The sequence below is a fragment of the Mesoplodon mirus genome, assembly GCF_964341445.2.
Source record: "Mesoplodon mirus genome assembly, chromosome: 5".
NCBI classification, from domain to species: Eukaryota; Metazoa; Chordata; class Mammalia; order Artiodactyla; family Ziphiidae; genus Mesoplodon; species Mesoplodon mirus.
In genome coordinates, this window is record NC_138980.1 from 64,696,397 (window position 1) to 64,713,322 (window position 16,926).

A 16,926-nucleotide genomic window follows, 5' to 3' on the forward strand; every position below is an offset into this window, starting at 1 on the left:
TAGCCCGTCTGCTCTGATAAGCTTATGTCTCATCCCACCACGCTTGGCCACAGGCCACCCAGACAATTCAAGTGGAAAGAATATAGACGGAAAAGATAGGCTCCATAGATTTCTCCCCAGAGTCTAAACTGGAGGATCTTTCTTCTTCTTTCTTGTACAGATCATTTCAAATTTTATGATATCAATCTCACTATTCTATTTTTGTTTCTGGGTTTCAAATCATGCTTCAAAAAAGCACTCCCCATCCTAAGATGGTAAATCTCACTACCTAATGCTTTCCTCTAATGCTCTTCTCTAATGTTGTCCTCTAAGGTTTGTCTTATTACATTTAAACCTCTTATTTAATTGGGAACTTAAATAATAAACTGGGGATCCAGGTTGTTTTTGTTTGTTTTACCAAATAGATAGCCAGTGATTAGATCAGGAGTTTTAAAATGTGAGATTAAAATGGACTTGGGGCATCTTGTAACTTCCTGAAACTCAGTATGAAAAAGTGTGTGTGTGTGTGTGTGTTGTATACGTTCCAATGCACCAAGGCCCAATCCGTCAACAGGACAGCTGTTAAACAATTACAGGGGAGGCCTGAGTGATTACCCATAGGGAAAGTTCTCTGTCACATATGAAGGGAGAATCCCACCCCCTTTGGCTTTGACGTGTTACTGAGGCAGAGAACGAGGGGTGCCTCTCACTGGCTCCCCTGGGCCTATAACACTTTAGGTTTTTGATCATTTGCTGACAAACCAATGGAGCTGATACATCATTTTAGCTGACAGAACTTGGGGCCCTCCTGTCACAAAGAATTGGAGGAGGTTTCCTGTCCAATAAATATAAATAAATGATATAATGAAAATAAAACTGCCATTCCAAAGAAAATAGCAGATCTTTCCGTGCAGACTCGTGCGTTCACGTAATAAACATATAAGCAACACCCACTGTGTGCCAGGCACTGTCTAGACTGGTGGTTCTCAAAGTCTGGTCCGTGGACCAGCAGCATCAGTATCACCTGGGAACTTGTTAGACATGCAAATTCCCAGGCCCGCTCCAGACCTACTGAATGAGAAACTCTGGAGTTGGGTTACAGTCATCTGCGATTCTGATGCATATTCAAGTTTGAGAACCATTGGTCCAAGTGCTGGGAATATAAGGGTGAAAAGACAGATAAAATCCCTGCTCTCCTCATGGACTTTACATTCCAGTGTGTGTGGTAGGAGAAGACAGACAACATACAAGTAAACAAATAACTGAACATGATAATTCTCAGCTAGTAAAAAGATCTATGAAGAAAAAGCAAGATCTATGAGGGGCTGATTTAGAACAGGTGGTCAGGGAGGAGCGTCTTGAGAGACCAGAAATGAGACCAGAATGGTAAGGAAGGGCCAGCCATGTAAAGAATCAAGGGGCAGAAAAGAAATGCATGCACTTCAGGCAAGGAGAACAGTAAGTACAAAGGTCCTGAGGCAGGACCACACTTGGCCCGTACGAGGAACAGTGAGGCCGGAGCGCAGTGAGAAGGAGGAATGCCTCAGGGATGGATGTGGAGAGGCAGGTGGTGACAGCAAGCTTAGCTTTTGCTCTTAGTGCCAGAGAAAGGCACTGGGCAGTTTTGACCAGATAGAAACATGATCTGATTTACCTTTTAGCAGGATCCCTCTGGAATGAACTGTAGGGGGTAAGGGTAGAAGCAGGCAAGTCGGCGAGGAGGTTTTGCAATAATGCAGGCAAGGAAGATTGGCACTTGGATGTGCCAGACCAATGCGCAAAGATCTATTATTAAGTGAAAAACAAACAATACAGGACTGTGCCTAGTAAATCGCTTTTAAGCATACACACATTCAGGTGCATAAAGATATTTCTGCCCCTCAAAGGATCCAGAAAAAAAAGTGAATAGTGGTTATCTTGGGAAGAAGGGGGTTAGTGAGGGTCATTTTATACCTCTCTGTACATTGTTGTTTTTTTTTTTTTTTGCGGTACGCGGGCCTCTCACTGCTGTGGCCTCTCCTGCTGCAGAGCACAGGCTCCGGACGCACAGGCTCAGCGGCCATGGCTCAGCCTCTCTGCGGCATGTGGGATCTTCCCAGACCGGGGCACGAACCCACGTCCCCTGCATCAGCAGGCGGACTCTCAACCACTGAGCCACCAGGGAAGCCCCATTGTGCATTTTTAACATGTGCACAAGGCATTACTTTTATTTAAAGATAAAATATTTTAAAATAAAAATTGAAAAGCTGGGATTGAGGAAAACATACAATAGGCAATGGGTGACCAATATCAGAAAGAGGAAGCCTACTTCTCATGGGTGTGACCCTCTCTAATTAGGCATCCTCCCCTGAAGCCACTGAGAGCCAGGCTGACAAACTGGGACAAGTTCCTGTTCTTGGGTTACAGTGGGAGCAGAGTGAGGCACCTTCTCACTTGAGGACCTCTGGACCCTATTTCTGTCCTGTAGCTCTGGTGATGTTTGTGTCTGTTGGGTCTCCTTGGGCAACGAATACAATTTCCTGTGAATGTCTGCTGTATTTCCCTGTGCCCTATTTGTCAAATTGCTCCCCTCCGTCATCTTGGCAGCTGGTTCGCCAGGAGGCCAGCATGCCCTTCATTTAATTGCATGATTGGGCATAAACAGAAGGAAATACTTTACTGCGGGGAGAAAGCGGCAGGCAGTATCTGATTTCTCTTGTCAGCTGATTAGGATTTGTTGAGTCCGAACAAGGTCAAATGAGATTAGAAAGAAAATGCAGTGTGTCTGGTATGCATTTCACATAACTGTACCGTTTATGTAAACAGGATGTACGAAGGGGAAATTTTAAAGCAAATACTGAATGTCAGCCTCAAGGTTCAAGAACAAGAAGCCAGGGCTTATGTGTTATGCCGGGAGAGAAAGAAAATTTATTTTCTGGGACATTTGGAATCCTGCTGAATCTATCACGCTCTGATTCCTTTTTCATGTTGGTGCAGTTAAAAAGTGACAGTTTTACGTCTGATTTTCAGTGGCACTGAGCACAGAATAAGAAAAAACCAAAGAAACGCCCCATTCTACCTTTCTCGTCCTTCTAAAGTTCTTATAAGAGGTTTAGAACCACTTTCTGTAATAGCTGCCACTGAAGTGCTTGGTAGTGAGTCAATCTCTTAGGACATGGAAGGGAAAATCTCACCTCCAGCACCGGCCAGAACATTCTAGACGTGGCTGACTCCGGCCAAGGCTACAACTCTGTGGATAAACCTATCCGGCTTCTACTAGGATTTTTGTTGGTCCTCCAAATCTGTCATTCTCTTCCTTTCTCAGATCCACCCTCTGCAGTGCTAGTAAGCACGCATATAAAGTTTTAATCACTTAAACACCTCAAATAGTTTTAATGGCTTTAAAAGTGGTCTAAACGTTTTGAGGGAAGATATGGTTTCTGTTACACACTCTCTATAGGACCTAGCATCTTGTGAATGCTTAATAAGTGGCTTCGACAGCTATTATTTCCGTGGACTATTTCCTAGCCCAGAGCTGGAAGGCTATTCTGAGGCCAGACTTTTAAACTAGGAAACGTCCTGTCCCTTCCCATGCTAAATAACAGAGGGGTCAGGAAGTATTAACAGTATCATGTCTCATGACTCCAAGCATCTGAACATATATTATTTAAATGATAAATCTAGATGTGGTACACACACACACACACACACACACACACACACACACACACACACACTGGAGTACTACTCAGCCATAAAAAAGAATGAAATAATGCCATTTGCAGCAACATGGATGGACCTAGAGATTATCATACTAAGTGAAATAAGTCAGAAAGAGAAAGACAAATACTACATGATATCACTTATATGTGGAATCTAAAATATGACACAAATGAACCTATCTATGAAACAGAAACAAACTCACAGACATAGAGAATGGACTTGTGGTTGCTATGGGGGAGGGGAGGTGGAAGAGGGATGGACTGGGAGTTTGGGATTAGCAGATGCAAACTATTATATAGAGAATGGGTAAACAACAAGGTCCCACTGTACAGCACAGGGAACTATATTCAATATCCTGTAATAAACCACAATGGAAAGGAATATGAAAAAGAATATATATACGTATAACTGAATCACCTTGCTGTACAGCAGAAATTAACACAACATTGTAAATCACCTATATTTCAATAAAATAAATTTTTTAAAAAAGATAAATCTAGACACTTCCATTTCAACATGGAACTTGAAATAAATATGGAACTTGAGGGAAGTTAAACCAAAACATTAAAAAATTCAATATTGAGGAGAATTATATTACAGTAAGTACTTTAAGGAACTGAGGATTCAGTTCCCAGTATTTGGACAGGAACATTGCCAAACAACACCTGATATGTAATAAAGAAATTGGTTTATATCAGTAGCTAGGGGTTGTATTTGCCTGAGAGCTGTGTGGTTTTTTGGCTTTTTTTTTTTTTTTAACAGCATTTCACAACTAGATGTAATGGAGAAGTAACACTAAAATAATGACTTACATTTGCATTACCGGTGTTCAAGGTGCTGTCACATGCTTGGGCACATTTGATTGTCACCATAATCATGTTGGCTTGCGGGAAAGACGTGGCTCGGAAAGCCTCATGACTCCCCTTCAGGAAGGAGGAAGTCAGAGCCCTGGGATGCTGAGCAGCCCAGAAATGGTCAACAGCCCTGTGTGGGCAGGTTCAAGGGTGCTAGCCTGAGGTGAGAGACCGGCTTTCAGACCCGGTGAGGACTTAGTAACCACAGGGGCAACCTGGGTGAGACGCTGAGCTGTATCTCTGTCCTCGGTGTTTTTAGGGTGTTTCCTAACTTTACAATCTATCATTCCATGTGGTTAAAAACAGTTCACCTGCCCCCTGCGTGCAGCAAAGCAATTCTCCAATATGGAGAAGATGACTGTCCGAAATATTTTCATCTATGATCCAGAGGTCCTTTGGAATCGTGCAGATGCTCGAGAAAACTACTATTTTTTAAAAAGCAAATTATTAGGACCTTTGAATATGTGGAGGTGGCAATTCATGGAGGTTCCTGTTAATAAAGTTTGGAGAAATCAACTCTTTCTGTACCTCTCAAGTCCCTTTTAGGAGAGCTGTGGCTCATCCATTTTCGGAGCTGTGTGATGTCTGTGCCTCTAGTTCTGCCACAGGAGGTGAGCTTCTCTGAGCCTGTCCCTTCAGAGGCACATGAAGCCTCCCTGGCTGCTCCCTGATGAGTTTGGAGAACAGTTTTCCACCCCCACCTTCCCAGAGGAGGGAGAGACCAGTGAGCATATTTCTAATTCCAACAGGTCAATCTGCACCTCGTATCTGAATCACCAGGTGGGCAGGCTTGCACACACACTCTGTGACACCTCCCAGGCTCAGATGCCTGCATAAGCAGGTAGGACTCTTCATCCATTACAAGAAACTATTAATCATGTTTCCATTTGGTCTCTTCAAAGACACCTCCTGAACTGTATCCTTTCAGTCCAGTTTCATTCCTCACCTTGTGGCCAAAGAGTTATTTGTACAGGCAGCTTCCTCTCTTCGTTACCCCATCCTGGCCAGGGGCACAAAGATGCCGCCCATGGTCCATTGAAGAAATCCCCACCTGATGATTCGCCTAGTTCAGCATGGACAGGCTTGACCACTGGTGAGGAAGGGCAGAAATATTCTCTCTGCAGCCCCTCCCCAGCCCTAAACTGCATGGCCACTGCCTCGAGCAGCTTTGCAAAATGGGAACAGCACAGACAGACACACACACACTGCCACACACAGACATCTACACCCTGTGCAGGGATGCCAGATGCCAGAACTGAAAAGGATTCCCTTTCATCCAGCAGCCTTCTGATTGCAGAGGAGTGTCTCTGAGCCGTGACCCGCTGTTCCCCTGCCAACTGAGGCCTCAAAATAAACAGGAATCTGCTCAGACAGATTCAGACAGGCTACTAGTCCATTCGGCTCAGCCATTTGCCCCGAGACAAACCACGCTAAAATAACACCCAGGAGAGCTGCCACTGCCGTCTGCTGTCTCTGCCTCCCTTCCCTGCTGGCCACCAGCTCTGTGCCCCTGGGCCTGCCGCTGGCTGCCCAGGGTTGGGGGCCCTTAGAGCTCTGTGTGCATCCCTGTGGGCGGGGTCGCTAAGGCAGGTCCCCTCTGCGGATCAACGAGGCCAGAGAGAGACCTAGAGGCTGCATTATCAGCCCCCCGCCTGCCTCCCTGCTTCCCACACAGCCCTGCGGGACTGGGAGCCAGCTCCGTGGCACGGTGTCTGCAGGCGGACCAGCAACCTGATGTACATGCCACGGCCCGTCTCCTCTCCCCACATAGAGCCGCAGCCACCGGGAGGTTCAGAGAGTCGGCTTGGGGCTGCTGGAGAAGCAGCTGCAGCGCGGTGACAGTGACACCACAGAGCAGACAGACCAAGTGGATCCCCTTTCCCTTCGACCGGAGAGAGGAGCAGCCCTCAGCCTGCAAGCTGTTCAGGTAAGAATCAGGGTTTCTGTTCTGAGCAGGTTATAGTATATCCAGAGCTGAGGTGGAGAGAGAGAGAGAGAGAGAGAGAATGTGTGTGTGTGTGTGTGCGCGCGCGCGTGTGCGTGTGTGTCCGAGTGCAAATAAGGCTGCTTGGAAAAAAAAGAAGGGCTGGCTAATCGCACAGACATGTAAAAATAGCACCTGGAGTGCAGAGACTGTGAGAATAATCATGCACCCGCTGCCCCCCTGATCTTCATCCCCGCACTGCCGGGCCATGAGGACTGGAGGGGGCGGAAGGTTCTCATTCATTAAAGCCTTTGTGGTTCAGCAGGACACTGTGGCCTTCGTGAGCCTGCCTGGCATCATCCTGCTTGCCACACTTACCCTCTTAGGTAGCCTGGAAATTCAGGCACCTAGAAATCCTGTCCACTGGGTAGGCACCTTAGATTTGGTCAACCTTTTGATATAAAAGTTGGGCTGAAACATAGGATTATCTGAGTGTGTTTGAGAGGGTGGGATTCTGATGGCCCTGCTGGTCACCTGGATTACTTCTTACTGTCCTTCTGATCTTCTTTGAAAATCACATCCTCATTTCAGTGCCCCTCCAGATAGGCACCGGCAGAGAGGGAATTGGAATGGCTAGCTACTGGGCACATTCTCTGGCACTGACGCTATCCACACCTACGTCACTATTATATGCCCAAAGTATGCAAGGCTTCTAGACGGAGCGCTCGAAAACTTCAGACCTCCAGGTGCTGGGGTGGGAATTTCAGGCGTTTAATCACGGACCCATTTTTCAGAGACCCAAGAGGGTACCCACTTATCTCGCCTCTCAGGTGCAAGAGCTCGCTCTGCGCCTCAGCAGACACAAATGCTCTGCGCTCTCTCCCCCTGTTTAAATCCACCTCCACTTTCCTGCTTTGGTGACTGGCACTTTCCCTTTCATTCGCTATAGGGATGCAATTGTTTATGATTTAGCTCTGTGGACACCAGTGGGCGGATGCAAGCATCCAGGCAGAAGGTGAACTGGGCTCTAGGTGAGGGCGAGCCAGCCCAATGGTGGCAAAGGGTTGGAGAGAAATCAGCTTTGCCAAGTGGTGTCTAGCAAAGGGCTGGCCAGCTGCCTCCCGGGGCTGTCTGGGTGAATGAATGTGGATTTTGGTGGAGACTGTGATTCACAGTCGCAAACTCCCTTTGTTTTCTTTGTGTTGGTCATTGAGGGCTTCCGAGGAAATTCCCCTTTTGAGATCATGTACCTGACTGTCTTCTGTTGATTCTACCTTTTTAGCATGAGGAAATGGATTTGTAAATGCAGTACTTCATCAAAAGCAAAGTTAATACACGAAAAATTAAGGGACGAGACATTGAGTTACTTGTAAACTTCCTCCCAAATCTGGTGTGCACATACACATATATGGCTTACCAGGTTCCAAAAAGGATTTAAGGAAGCAGTATCCAGTTCATTAAATGGTTTGATTACACAGGTAGGTAGCACCAACTCTGATGATGATATTTCCATGGTGACGGTGGACAGACATCCATGCGGTCTATCTACACCTAGCAAAGGGATGTCTGATGCCAGGACAGAGATGTGCTCGCTCACTCTGCTGACGTGCATTATGTGGACCCTGAATAAACTATTACAGGTCACTGAGCCGCTGGCCCCCCTGTGCCAGCTTCCAGCAGTCAGAGACCATACAGAGGGGAAGACACATCCCTTCCACCTCATCAGTTAGGCATTACTTGGCTAATGCAATACTCCTTGATTTAAGCTACTGAAAAAATAATCTGCAATCAGTCGTGCTACAGACATACCCTGTTTTAGGTCAATCTAACAACTATCCAGGACACATAAATTGTAAGTGAATGACTGTTTTTCCTTAAGAAAGGATTCACTCGTCAAGTTCATCAAATACTGTCAAGGTGTCCCACCTAAAGATGGGACTGGATCCAGCCCATTCAGCCATAGAGGAAGGTGGGGACTTACCTGAGGGGGCAGGTAACAGAATGAACCTGGGCTGACAGGATGTCCAACTCAGCTGGGAGGTAAAGGAGTCCAAGGTAGAGGAACAAGGACAAGCATCTAGGCCAGTGGCCTATAGCAAGAGAGAGGGAGGGAGGGAATAGTAATTATTATTATTATTATATATATATATATTTTTTGGTTGCCCGGGGTCTTAGTTGTGGCTCCCGGGCTCTTTAGTTGTGGCATGCAAACTCTTAGCTGTGGCATGCATGTGGGATCTAGTTCCCTGACCAGGGATCGAACCCAGGCCCCCTGCATTGGGAGCGCAGTCTTTTTTTTTTTTTTGGCTGCGTTGGGTCTTTGTTGCTGCGCACGGGCTTCCTCTAGTTGCGGTGAGTGGAGGCTACTCTTCGTTGCGGTGTGCGGGCTTCTCATTGTTGGTATGGCTTCTCTTGTTATGGAGCACGGGCTCTAGGCGCACTGGCTTCAGTAGTTGTGGCTCGTGGGCTCTAGAGTACAGGCTCAGTAGTTGTGGCACACGGGCTTAGCTGCTCCGCAGCATGTGGGATCTTCCCGGACCAGGGCTCAAACTGGGTCCCCTGCGTTGGCAGGTGGATTAACCACTGCGCCACCAGGGAAGCCCAATAGTAATTATTTTGATTCCTAAATGTTACTACTTAAGAGAAGCAGCAGAGGGATTCCCTGGTGGTGCAGTGGTTGAGAGTCCGCCTGCTGATGCAGGGGACACAGGTTCGTGCCCCGGTCCGGGAAGATCCCACATGCCACGGAGCGGCTGGGCCCGTGAGCCATGGCCGCTGAGCCTGCGCGTCTGGAGCCTGTGCTCCGCAACGGGAGAGGCCACAACAGTGAGAGGCCCGCATACGGCAAAAAAATAAAAATAAAAATAAAAACGAGAGAGAGGCAGCAGAACAGTGGTTAAGTACATAGATTCTGCAGCCAGGAAGAAGCTGGGGTTCAGTTCAGACTCTGACACTTATTAGTCCTGTGACCTTGTGCCTCAGTCTCCTAATCTGTAAAATGGGGTAATAAAGTACCAGCCTTATTACTGAAAGGATCAAATGAGTAATAGTCTTAGCTCAGTGCCTGGTTTATAATGAGTAAAATCTAAGTATTTCTTGTTGTTATTGTTATTACTATTATTATTATCATTGAAAGGTGACTTCTGAAAAGGCTGCTCACAAGTCCATTTGTCCCAAGGTCCCAAGTGACTCTCTGAGTGACCATCAGTGCCACCTTCTGGGCAGCTGGAAGTGCTTTTGCTTGGTGTGCAGTTTTGCTTGCATTTCCAAGCTTTCAGAATAAAGGAGCTTCTGTGCTGGTGGCCAGCGTTTCTTGAGCCCTTATATGAGCCAGGCACCGTGCCTAACTCTACGTGTGTGACCTCGCCGGATTCTCGTAACAACCCTGTGAAGTAGGGCTGTCATGGCTGCAGGAATTGAGCTCGGTGGGCTGGGCCATTTGCCTACAGTCACACAGTTACCAAGTGGCAGAGCCAAGCTTACACCCAGGCTGTGCTGCTAACCAGTATGCCGTCTATGATTTGGGGGATCACTGGAGGTGTTCTGAGAGGCAGGCGGAGTTTGGTGACAGATGGACTTCAGCAACAGATGAGATCTGAAGGCCCTAGAAAGTAGACCAGAATTCGGAAGCTTTGCCAAGAGACGGCAGAACCCTAAGTTGGCCTGGGGACAGAATCTCAGCCTTGAGGACCCATGACCTTTGGGGTTCGGTGTTTGGGAACAAGACATGAACGCAGGCACTGGGGGACAAGGTGGGCCTCAGGGTTTCCTGCAGCAGGCAGTGGATGGTGCCCAAGAAGAGAGGAAATGGTACAGAGACGGACACAGCAAGGGTGCTGGGCCAGATAACCTGACAGCCCTCTAGCCTAAGGTCAGAGGTCATCTTGAGCTAAGCCCGAGGTCAAGACTAGGTGACTCCAGCCGTGGAGAGAGGAGGAATGGGCAATCCAGAACGTAGTATCTGGGCTCAGTGAAGTTTATAGTGATGTAAAAGGCTTGATTTGCCAATGCAATTTCTCTAAATTGAATGCTTAAAACATGACACACAGAGATTTGTTTTATGCATAATTGTTCAAGCCCACCTCTCTGACTTCACCCAAGGAAGGAAATGCTGGCAATAGGAACAGGTGTGAGAGTGTGCCTACCTCACACCAGGGCTGTGTAGATCTGGGGGTTACTGATGAACAAGACTCATCTTTGCCACTCCAGAACCTGTGGTCTGGCCCAGGTGTTTTCAAACTTTAATGTGCATGTGAATCACATGGGAGCTTATTTAAAACATCAGGTTCATAGACAACAGATTTGTGGTTGCCAAGGGGAAGAGGAGGGGAGGGACAGAGTGGGAGTTTGGCATTAGCAGATGCAAACTATTACATATAAAATGGATAAACAACAAGGTCCTACTATATAGCACAGGAAACTATATTCAATACCCTGTGATAAACTATAACGGAAAAGAATATTTTAAAAATGTATGTATATGTATGACTGAATCACTTTGCTGTACAGCAGAAATTAACACATTATAAATCAACTATACTTCAAAAAATAAGTTAATTAAAAAGATTTTTTAAACTTCAGTTTCCTGGGACCTACCCACACAAGTCCTGACGCAGCTGGGTTCATGAGGAGCCCAGGATTCTGCATTTCCTGGCTGGGGCTCAGCTGGATCTGATGCCTTTGGTCCACAGGCTACAGCTGAAGAAGCCTCGGGCTGACCCTTGCTCTCGTTCCCTTGTCTTCATTGCTGTTCATGAGAACACAGTCATGGGGCCTGAATCAATGGCAATTAGCCTCTTCTCTGTCACAGCTTCTTCCTGGACCACCATTTTACTTAGGCTAGACCTCCGCTGCTGGTAATAACAGCGACAGCCCGCCTACTGCATATGCCGGGCACAGTACTAAGCCCTTCACAACCATCCCGTAAGTTAGGTGCCATTATTATCACATTTGACAAGTGAGGGGAAAGGCCCCATTGCCAGTATGTGGCAGGTCTGAGCTATGAACCCAGGCCCCGCAGGTCCACAGAGCACAGCCACGGAACCCCCGGGCGAGGCTATAAACATAGTTTTCGCTGTCAGTTCAACCCTCCTTTCTCACTCTTGGGTGTCTTTCTCCCCTTCACAGTCCTATCTTGTCCTCCCCCATCCCGAGACTCCCATATAATTTCTTCAGAAGATGATGTGTCCCTGTCGTTCCCTATTTTTATCTCATTCAATAAGTCAAAAAGGGTGTGGTCCAAGAGTGGGTAGAAGGTAGTTGTTATGGGTTAAATTGTGTTCCCCCCTCAAATTCATATGTGGAACTCTTAACCTCCAGTATTTCAGAATGTGACCTTATTTGGAGATAGTGTCCTAACAGAGGTCATCAAGCTTTGTTTATAAATCTATTTATTTATTTATTTTTGGCTGCGTTGGGTCTTCGTCGCTGCCTGCGGGCTTTCTCTAGTTGCAGCGAGTAGGGGTTACTCTTCGTTGCGATGCGCGGGCTTCTCATTGCAGTGGCTTCTCTTGCTGCGGAGCACAGGCTCTAGGCACGCGGGCTTCAGTAGTTGTGGTGCACGGGCTTAGTTGCTCCACAGCATGTGGGATCTTCCTGGACCAGGGATCGAACCCGTGTCCCCTGCATTGGCAGGCCGATTCTTTTTTTTTTTTAAACTTCTTTATTGGTGTATAATTGCTTTACAATGGTGTGTTAGTTTCTGCTTTATAACAAAGTGAATCAGTTATACATATACATATGTTCCCATATCTCTTTCTTCTTGCATCTCCCTCCCTCCCACCCTCCCTATCCCACCCCTCTAGGTGGTCACAAAGCATCAAGCTGATCTCCCTGTGCTATGTGGTTGCTTCCCACTAGCTATCTATTTTACATTTGGTAGTGTATATATGTCCATGCCACTCTCTCCCTTTGTCACAGCTTACCCTTCCCCCTTCCTATATCCTCAAGTCCATTCTCTAGTAGGTCTGTGTCTTTATTCCTGTCTTACCCCTAGGTTCTTCATGACATTTTTTTCCTTAAATTCCATATATATGTGTTAGCATACGGTTATTTGTCTTTCTCTTTCTGACTTACTTCACTCTGTATGACAGACTCTAGGTCCATCCACCTCATTACAAATAGCTCAATTTCATCTCTTTTTATGGCTGAGTAATATTCCATTGTATATATGTGCCACATCTTCTTTATCCATTCATCCGATGATGGACACTTAGGTTGTTTCCATCTCACTTAGGGCTATTGTAAATAGGGCTGCTATGAACATTTTGGTACATGACTCTTTTTGAATTATGGTTTTCTCAGGGTATATGCCCAGTGGTGGGATTGCTGGGTCATATGGTAGTTCTATTTGTGGCTTTTTAAGGAACCTCCATACTGTTCTCCATAGCGGCTGTATCAATTCACATTCCCACCAGCAGTGCAAGAGTGTTCCCTTTCCTCCACACCCTCTCCAGCATTAATTGTTTCTAGATTTTTTGATGATGGGGCAGGCCAATTCTTAACCACTGTGCCATCAGGGACGCCTGGTTATCAAGTTTGAATGAGATCATTAGGGTGGGTCCTAATCCAGTATGACTGGTGACCTTTTAAAAAGGGGAAATTGAGACACAGTGACATATACAGAGGGAAGATGATGTGACAAAAGACAGGGAGAAGACGGCCATCTACAAGTCAAGGAGAAAGACCTGGGCCAGATCCTTCCCTCAAAGCCCTCAGGAGAAACCAACCCTGCAGATGCCGTGATTTTGAACTTCTGGCCTCCAGAACTGTGAGACGAGAAATTTCTGTCGTGTAAGCCACCCAGTCTGTGGCACTTGTTACAGCAGCCTTAGGAAACAGCTACAGTAGGAATCAGATTTCCCCTCTAGGCCTGGGTCTGGGCTGATCTAGGTGAAGGCCAACACACTCTGCCAAGCTGTGGCAACTGTTTCTTTAATTCTGAGTGCTTTTCTGTTGGCTTAAATAGTGTTCTTGGGAGCCAAAGGTAGGCCCAAGGCCCAGGAAGGAAGAAGGAATGAATAGAAAGGATGAAGAGGAAGGAGGGAAGGGAAAGCAAAGAAAAAAGGAGGCAGGAGCAGAAAGAGAAAGAGACAGTGGAGACCAGGATGGGCACACTGGAGGCCATCCCTGACCAGTTCGGGTCATGCAGCTCATTCATGGGGCCCCTCCTGCGTGCCAGGAGCAGGCCACCGGGCCTGGGACCACCAGTCCCTACTTGCATGAGAGTTAGAGGCTAGGTGGGTCCACCGACATCCATCGTGCAGGAACTCCCCCTGCAGGCACAGGGCAGAGTGCTGGACCCAGTCAGGGGCTCGGGAAAAGCTTCAGCGGGGAGGTCATGCTTGGGCTGCAATCTGGAGGATGAGCAGGGGTCAGATGGGCGAGGGCTGAATGTTTCAGGTGGAGGGAGAGCATGAGCGAAGGTCACATGGTGTGAAAAGTGTGGCTTCACCAAGGAGCGGAGGGGAGGCCAGTGCAGCTGGAAAGCAGGGAAGCAGGGGGGCAAGTTGGCGTCAAAGAGGCAGATGTGGGCTGGACCACAGTGGCCACACTGAGCATTTCGGTCCTTTGCTGAGAGCCACAGAAAGCCAGAGAAGGAGGAGAACCTCTGTAGGGTAAACTCTGATTTCAACAAAGGACAAAGAAGTTGCTGGTGTGGTTCAGCAGCGGGCCAGCCCTGAAGCAAGACAGCAGGCTCCCTGAGCTCACAAATCTAGGGTTGGCGGGCTTCCCTGGTGGCGCAGTGGTTGAGAGTCCGCCTGCCGATGCAGGGGACATGGGTTCGTGCCCCGGTCCGGGAAGATCCCACATGCCGCAGAGCGGCTGGGCCCGTGAGCCATGGCCGCTGAGCCTGCGCGTCTGGAGCCTGTGCTCCACAACGGGAGAGGCCACAACAGTGAGAGGCCCGCGTACCGCAAAAAAAAAAAAAAAAAAAAAAAAAAAAAATCTAGGGTTGGCTGCATCATGATTTGGGAATAAAGTTCCAGGCCACTTCCCAAATAGTGTTCTAGCGCAGTCCCCCTCAGCTGAGCATGTTCTAGGTGTTGGTCATGGCCCCACTGGAAAGGGTTTAAAGAGGGACAGCTGTCTCCTGCTGATGAGGTTAATTTGTGAGCTTGGCAGCCAGGCCAGGCTCAGACTGGGGTCGACCAGGTGGCCCCTTCTTTGGTATCATTTGAAGGACACAGAGAGGCCTTGTGAATATAAACTCTCCTTTGCCTGCTGAACTTTGCCTGAAGCTATGGGAGAGGGCCAGCAGTCAGCAGGCCAATTATTCAGCATGCCCGTGGACAAAGGTCGAGATTCAAGTTGTGAAGGGGAAAGAGGCAGGGGCAAGAAGCCCAGGCAGACTCCCTGAGGCACCAGGGGTGAACGTGGGCAGAGACAGGTCTGAAAAGAGGCAGAGAGTATAAAGGCGGAGGGCAAAGAACTTGACGCCAAAATTTGCCTTATTCATGATTTCACACAAGCAGCGGCAAGGTGGGCCCGCAGCTGTGGGAATTCCAGCTTGGGGTTTGCAGCCCTCTCCTGTGCCCCGGCCACCAGAGATGCACACCCCATTCCCATCACTGGGAAACTCCTCATCGACGCCAGCGGCTGTTGGCATAATCCACGAGTGAGTCCTGACGTCAAACTGAACGCCACGTCTTTGCCATATGCCCTGCCGGCCACAAAAAGAATTCCCTTCCTTTTCCTTCCAGCAGAGGGACTGGACTTGGCTTGGCAAGGATGAGTCCTTGGGGCAAGTGGAACACACTTTGGAGAAGAGAAGGGACTTTCAGGAAGGTGAGAGCAGCCAGGGGGCCTCGTGGGGAGCAAGATCCTCCCACTTCTCTCACATCCCCCACTGGCTCTAGCCCCACCAGCCTCTCTTCCGTTCCTCTGCTGTTCCACGCCCTTTCCTGCCTCTGGGACTTTGCAATTGCTGTTCCATCTGCCTGGAGTGCTTTCCCCACAGTTCTTCACATAGCAGACCTCTCGTCAGCTCCCTGAAGAGGCTTTCTCTCCTGTTATTCCCTATCCTACCTCTGTTTCCTTCATGGCACTTACGCCAGTCTGTAGTCATCTTGTCAATTTTTTAAGTTTGCTATGATTCATTCTCCCCCCTAGAACGTAAGCCTCAGGAGGGCAGGACCTCATCTGTCTGGTTCCCTGCTCTATCCCCAGGGCCTAGGACAGAGCCTAGGCACATAGTAGGTGCTCAGTAAATGTTGGTCCAATGAATGAGTGCATGAGTGACCGGTTCAATCTTGGGAGTGGGAAAGCCAAGACCAAGGACAGCAGTGGGACCCCCCAGCCTCTGTCGCTCCTCACAGCTCTAGAAAGGGGCACATTACATCTGAAAGCAGCACCGACAAGTGCGCACCGGGGTCCCTGACCCCGACTCGAGTGGGCAGGCCCCTGACAGTGCCCAGGACCCCATACTTTGCGTCGGCTGCTCTGGCTTAGTGTGCTCAATCTCAGCTCTTCAGAGAACTCGCTTTGGGAGCCTGGAAAGATCCAGCCTAGTTGTATTATTCATGCTCAAAGATGAATGCCTTCTTTTGGCTGATGGGCATCAAAGGCAAATAAGGGACGTCAGGCACCCAGAAAGGAGACATGGATCCAGCGCGTTCCAAACCTCACACCCAGGGAGGTGGGTGGAGCCGCTCAACCTCGCCTTTGCCACCAGGTCCCATGGGAGCGGAAGCGGCATCTGCACTGATAAATCAGTGCATGCGCAGTGCTGCCCCAGTACCTCCGGGACACAAAGAGCTGCTACAAAACCAGGCTGTGCTTGTCCTTCCTCAGAATCTTCGTCAGAATTTAGAAATGGCACCTGGAGGACAGCGGAGAATGAACGCTTTGGCGTCCCTCCTTGGAGTCTACACGGCAAGCTGCAGCCCTGGGAGAGCGCGTCCCTGGTTCAGGGTCTCAGGCTGGCTCGCCCCCCCCCCCCCCCCCCCCCCCCCCCGGCTTCATGGCCTTTAGTGCTAGGGTGGTGTTTACGTTAAAGGAGCAAAATGTTCCTCCTTAAGCCTCCACTGGTTTTTCGTGTTTGAAATGCTAATGGGGATGTTTCTAGGGGCAAGAGATTCAGGTCGGCTTCAGGATGGTTTCTTCACAAGGATAAAATCCCCGTTCCCTTGGCCTCACAGAACTTGCTGCCTTTCTCCCAGGTCAGTCCTGGGATCTCTGCTGAGGGCTCAGGAGGCAGTGTTCTAAGTTCCTTGGAAAGACAGCTGACACGGGAGACCAAGAATTCTCCTGATGGCTCCACTTCTGCCCTGTCTCTCTCAGCATCCTTTTCTTACTTCAGAGTGACAGTCTGCGGGGCGTGATGCTAGGGAGTATAATGGTTGAGGCAGGATGGCTTGGGTTTGAATTCTGGCTCTGACACACAACAGCTGAACAGCCCTGGCCAAGTTCCGTAACCTCTCCACTTCTGTAAAAGAGACATAATAACGGCGCCCATACCCTAAGGTT

At 48.4% G+C, this 16,926-nt stretch overlaps 1 protein-coding gene across 1 annotated transcript in view; it reads left to right on the plus strand.

Moving 5' to 3' along the window:
* FGF1 (fibroblast growth factor 1) overlaps nucleotides 1-16,926 on the plus strand; it is a 102,232-nt gene that overhangs the window by 4,043 nt on the left and 81,263 nt on the right. The window contains exon 2 of the mRNA XM_082620934.1: nucleotides 6,307-6,462. The gene's annotated coding sequence lies outside the window, so the exon portion shown is untranslated. The remainder of the gene's footprint in view (nucleotides 1-6,306; nucleotides 6,463-16,926) is intronic.